Source organism: Triticum dicoccoides, chromosome 4A, assembly GCF_002162155.2.
Source record: "Triticum dicoccoides isolate Atlit2015 ecotype Zavitan chromosome 4A, WEW_v2.0, whole genome shotgun sequence".
Classification (NCBI taxonomy): Eukaryota; Viridiplantae; Streptophyta; class Magnoliopsida; order Poales; family Poaceae; genus Triticum; species Triticum dicoccoides.
In genome coordinates this window covers 745847349-745853838 of record NC_041386.1, presented here as the reverse complement: position 1 = coordinate 745853838, position 6490 = coordinate 745847349, and the positions used below count along the sequence as shown (strand labels likewise).

Below are 6490 nucleotides of genomic sequence, written 5' to 3'. Positions count from 1 at the left end.
GAAAAATGCAGGCAATTTTTCTAACAAAAATGTAGGAATATACCTTTGAGCAAAAGAGGCCCTTGAATAGCGTGCACACAAATTCCAGCAACTAGCATGAACCTTCCAGTGTCCACACATATTCGAGTAGCTGGCTTATCTATCTGTAGCCTGTACTATCTTATCTATAAACACTCTAGCTAGCCACTCGTTCCATCATCACGAAAGGAAAGGAAACATTATTGAACCCAAAAACCCAGCTGCTAAGAGCAAGCAATGGACCACGCAACAGGTGCCATGGGCAGCCTGCTCCCCAAGCTCGGCGAACTCCTTAAGGAGGAGTACAAACTGCAGAGAAGCGTCAAGGATGATATCAAACATCTCGAGAGAGAGCTGGAGAGCATGCACGCCGCCCTCAGCAAGGTCGGGGACGTGCCGCGGGACCAGCTCGACGAACAAGTCAAGCTCTGGGCCAACGAGGTAAGAGACCTTTCATACATAATAGAGGATATCATCGACAAGTTCCTGCTGCATGTCGAGGGCCCTGAGCCTGAAAACAAGCCACACATGCTCAAACAACTCATGAAGAAGATGGGCGGCTTGTTCACCAAGTTTATGAAACACCATGCCATCGGCAACGAGATCAAAAGTATCAAGGTAAGTGTTCTGGAGGCGGCTGACCGGCGTGATCGGTACAGGGTCCACGAGGTGATGGCTAATCCAGATGTTGCAACCACGGCCGACCCTCGCCTGTTGGCTCTGTACAAGGACCAAAAAGAGCTCGTTGGCATTGATGATTCATTGAATGAGCTAACCAATATGCTGAGTGACGGGGATGGTGATGTGTCCAAGCAACTAAAGACACTCTCTATTTTTGGATTCGGAGGCCTTGGCAAGACAACTCTTGCCAAAGCAGTATATGATAAGATTAAAACACAGTTCGATTGCAGTGCTTTTGTTCCGGTAGGACGCCACCCTAGCGTGAAGAAACTTCTCAACGACATTCTCTATGGAATTGGCAAGAAAATGTACCCTGGTTTGGATGAAAGGCAGCTGATTGATGAAATCCGAGTATTACTTGATAAAAAGAGGTACACACCCAATTATTTAATTTCGTATAGTTCAAGTAGTAAATGGGGAGTTGGATGAAAGGCAGCTGATTGATGAACTATGCAATAAAGAGGTATGCATCTACTATGTAGCACTAGTAGAAAAAGGGTCATTTGTCCCGGTTCAGAAGGGTCTTTTGTCCCGATTGTTGAACCGGGACTAAAGTGTCGTTACTATACGCCAAGTAGTAAATGGGGGCAAAGATAGCGTCACACATGCGAAGAAATGAGTGATAAATTATGTTTGAGACATCTCTTATAGAATGGTTCGGATGGACTATGGTCATTCTTGTATATTTTCAAAAACTGTATTTTTTTGCGCGGAATAATGTATAATATCAAGTTTGCCTACCTTCTTTGCTATACTTTGGGTTGGGACTTACTTTCGAATGTTCCCACACATTTACATATTCTTGAACTTCTGACAATAGATGCCAATTCAAAAATATATCTAATAGATGGAAGTATCAGGATTGCAAAATTTTCTTAATAAGAAATAGATAAACTGGATCGGCCTCTGCTGGTTCATGCACGTCTCTCTCCTGTACTCCCTCCATTTCTTTATTCTATAATGCCAACTTTAGATTCCTTAAGGAGGTGGTGGCTGACATTCATGCGTCCTCTATTTTTTTTTTAAATTACGTACTTAGATGCCTTGTAAAATAGTTTCCCTAATTTATGATATCTTTTGCATTATGGATGGTGATGACAGGTACTTAATCGTCATTGACGACATATGGGATAAAAAAACTTGGGAACTAGTCAAGACCGCATTGGTGTGTACTAATTGTGGAAGCAGGATCATCACAACTACTCGTATACTCGAAGTTGCCACAATAACTGGTAAAGTGTACAGGCTACAACCACTTTCTCGTGATTTATCGGAGGATTTATTTCATAGAATATTATTTGGGGGCAAAATAAATCAGCCTAATCATCTACCGTCAGAGGTATACAATAAAATTTTACATAAATGTGGTGGTGTACCATTGGCTATAATCACAATAGCTAGTTTGCTCGTCAGTAAACCGGTGGAGCTTTGGTCTAAGGTATACACCTCAATCGGTTTTGGGCATGAAGAGAATGAAGACGTGGAGAACACAAGAAAAATACTTTTATTTAGCTATTATGATCTCCCTTGTCACCTAAAGACTTGTTTATTGTATCTGAGCATATATCCTGAAGATCATCTGATTGGGAAAGATAGTTTGATATGGAAATGGGTCACCGAAGGTTTTATCCACGAGGAACCAGGGTTAAGACTATTTGAGATTGGTGAAAGGTACTTCAACGAGTTGGTGAACAAAAGCATGATAATGCCGGTAGAAATACCTTATCATGGAATCATAACTGGGTGTCGTGTCCATGACATGATGCTTGATATGATATGTCTATTGTCAAAGGAAGAAAACTTTATTACTGTATTGGACAGTGATGAGCAATATACAACTTCACATTGCAACGCTCGTAGGCTAGTTGTTTGACATATAGTCCAACCTCTGACTAGCACGTCAACATTACAAGCAAGGTCACTTTATGCCATGTGCAATGCTGACATGTTGCCATCACTTTTATGCTTTGAAGTTTTGTGTGTCCTAGCTTTGGAAGACCCCTATGATTCGCACAATCATAATCGTCTTGAGCATGTTGGAAAGTTAGTTCACTTGAGGCACCTCAAACTAGCGAGCATGGGTATCCGTGAGCTCCCAAAGGATATAGGGCATCTAAAATTCTTGCTGGTATTGGACTTGGGTGGAAGTAGCATAACTGAACTTCCTGAGAGTATTGGCCAACTAAGTCAACTAAAGTGCTTGAACATCTGCAGAACAGGCATTGCAGTGCCATGCTGGATCGGGAGTTTGACATCTCTGGAAGAGCTAAGCCTAGGAGAAGTTGATGACGGCTCCAACTTTGTGACAGAGCTGGGAAAGTTGACAGAGTTGAGGAAGCTCCGCATTTGTAGAGGTGTATATTTATATGATGATGATAGCAGAATGAATAATTGGGCTGAGTCTGTAGCCAAACTCAGCAAGATCCAAGTCATAGACATTGGTTCAGTTGACGGGTGGAGAGATTCCATTCATGAAGAGAGCCCCTGGGAACAGTATGCCCTCTCTCCACAACTCCGTGTTCTACGCATGGCTTACGAAGAACTTGGGCTGGTGGCAACGATCAATCCTAGGCTTCTTCCGAACCTGTCCCATTTAAAACTGCTTGTATACAGTCCAGAACTAGAGGTCTTTGGAAATTTCCGAGAGCTTGTTTCCCTCGAGCTGCACACGTGGTCAGCTCTCCATGACACCATGGGCGGAGCAGGTGCGTTCCCCAAGTTGAGGGTCTTCAAGACAGATGCATCGCTTGCCTCGTTTCAAAAGGAAGATATGCCAGTCCTTGAATCTCTCAAGTTCAACGTCGTAGCACAATCCAATGATGATGGCATTAGCTTTGACTTTGACTTTCGTAGCCTAGGGAACCTCCCTTTGCTTAAGGAAGTCATAGTCGTTTTATTTGCGACTCCTGCGGACAAGAAGAAGGCTGAGGAAATGGTGAGCGTGCAATTAAAATGCTTCCGAAACGTGTCGTGGATCTAAAGCTCTGGAGTTGGAGGTAACTAAGTGTTTATTTATTTATTCGTTAGTGCTGATCTCCATGGGCAGCTAGCCGTGTACTCACGGATCTCCATTTTCCAGCTTTCCTTGATTCCGGCAGGTGGAGATACTCGGATATCACCGCGGAGAAAGAAAAGATAGCGAGAGGCTTCCGTTTGTTTGTCTTTCAAAGCAAAGGAGAAAAAACACAAAAAATATCTACTTACTTTACTATCTTTTCAAGAAATGGAAAATGAAACCGCACAAACCAAACAGAAGTGTTTATTTCGCTATGTTTTCTTCTTTTATCAAATGAAAAATGAAAAAATTACAAAAGTATGCGTGTTTGTCTGCTATGTTTTCTTTTGTACGCAGATGAAAAAATTAATTAAAAACTTGTTTATTTTACTGCCTTTTGTAGTAAAAGAAAATGAAAATCACAAAAAAATGTTTGTTTCCTTGCCTTTTGTAGTAATGGAGAATGAAAATTATACAAAAAACAGTTTGTTTTATGAAGTCGAGTAGCCTGTTGCTTCGTTGTTCACTCGGAAAAAAGAATTCCAAAAGAGGGTCTTGGGGTTTCATTACTACTCCCTCCGTCCGGAAATACTTGTCGAAGAAATGGATAAAAATGGATGTATCTAGAACAAAAATATGTCTAGATATATCCATTCCTCCGACAAGTATTTTTGAATGGAGGGAGTATTTATTTGGTGTGTGTCGTTTGGGTGTATCTTAGATCGTGCATTGCATGTGTGTGTGTCTTGTTCTTTGGGTTTTAGTTTTTGGTTTAGGGGGGTTCAATGAGTATATGGGGGTGTGTGTAGTGGGGGTGTAACTCCGCCTATGCTAAGATGATGTTACGCTTCATGTTGCATAGCCGGTCTCAAGCCCGGAAAAAGGAGGAGGGGCCAAACTCTGTTTATTATGGAATTGTGTGACGATCTTATCTTCTTATGGTTGATTCTACCATTTGCAGAACCAGAGTATGCAGCTGGTTTTTGGCATTTTTCCTCTTGCCTCTTAGAGTTCCATTTCCATTTAGTGTTATTTTTCATGAGAGTGTAGCTATATCGTGGCTTCCATCCATACCCATCTCGTACATGATGTCCAGGAGATCCAACGGGCGAAAGAAGTATCAGGTATGGCATGTTTCTGTATGAAACTTTTGATGTAAAGGTAAGGGGTCAATACCTTGTGTCTGTAGTTCGATTCATGATTTCAAATCTGGATTGACAAACTGAAGCTCTGGCTGAAGGAACAAACTTATGCCATGTTGTGTGAAATATGTAACCACTGGGAGATGGTGTAGTGGAAGTATGGAACAGAGGACTGGCCAATGTAGAAAATGTTGATGGATTCTAAGCATATATAGATAGTCCTTCAGCAGAGTCGTAGTAACCAATGTGCAAAAGGTGGACAATGTGCGAAAATGTGATTCAAAACTCCCCCCTTTATTTTTGATAACATTAAAAGCAGACGCATCAACAGTGACGCACAATGTTGTATGTCCGGGATGAACACTTATTGTGCATTAACTGAAGGTTTCAGAAACTTTCTGCAGCTTATATCAGGTGCCATCAAAACCGTGCCTTTCAAATCCTCCCTTCCCAATCGACATACCTGGATTTGAGAAAGAAATTTAGCTTTCACTTTCACTGAAAAAAAAGAACATTTATACGAAAGTAGTGCAGATGTCACAGCAAAAAAAATTACCCGATGGTAAGAAGTTTCAGTTTCACATAACTCAACAGCCTGCACACTGAAGTGTACTTTCATTGAAGAGATTCTAATTCACTGTGGACAGAACTGTGATGCGCGCGGGGCCTCCACATTCCTCCTCTCCCGGCTAAGCCAGCCATTTTTCTCGCCGGCTTCCCGCGTTCTGTGGCCCATTTTGTTTCTGCACATTTTTTTCACGGACATGGGTAGGTGTGTGTGAGAAAGGTTCTGTGATGCAGAATACTGTTGAAAGTGGAAGAGTTTGTCTAAGATTTACTACGTTATATGTACTGGAGGGTGATGGAATCTGCAAATTTTGCTTCATGTCGCCAAGGTGTATACTCAAAACTTGAAGGGAAAGAAAACACTTCTGAATTTTCAAAGCATACATTTCCGAATCTCCAACCTTGAGGCAAGGGACTGAAATGACTAAATTATACAACAACCATCAGTGCTCGCTTGTGGTCCTTTGGAGATGCAGGCAATTTTCCAAACAAAATTATTTTTTCATGAGGCTGATCTCAAAAGTGAGGTCAGCCTCATGAAAAAATAATTTTGTTCAGGAGCCGTCATGAGGCTAATCTCATACTCAATGACGGCTCTTGACGAGAGACTCACTTCCCCTTCTCCCTCCTTGTGTTGGCCATCGGCGACGAGGGTGCGGAGGCGAGACAGACAAGGCGTACGCGTGGCGAAGGGCTTGAGAAAGACAACGGAGTGGAATGCGCCAAATGACCCGAATCATCGTCCATCCAGGGCGGAACGAACGTTTTTCTTTCCTTTCGTTCCGTGAGGTTTTTCTTTTTTCTTTTTTCTTTTTTAGAAGGCAAGAATGATGGTCATGGAGGCAATATCTTCTCAAAATCCGCAGCAGACCTGTCAATCCGCATACAACCAAGCGTCAGGCCTACAGACATCCGACATATCGGACAAACCAAGCTAGGAGTCAATCCGAGCTCCAGAAAGACAAGAAGATACGGGAGACCGCCAGAGGTCTCGTGACTCTCACTGTGACTCCGCCATGCTAGGGGGCTACTGACGTGGTCCTGTACCAAGGGTGGCTAACGCCATGGAGCCCGACCTCATCAACTA

At 42.5% G+C, this 6490-nt stretch overlaps 1 pseudogene; it reads left to right on the top strand.

The window, feature by feature from the left end:
• The first annotated feature begins 212 nt into the window (after nucleotides 1-212).
• On the top strand, nucleotides 213-3940 carry LOC119288405 (annotated as a pseudogene).
• Nucleotides 3941-6490: the final 2550 nt, after the last annotated feature.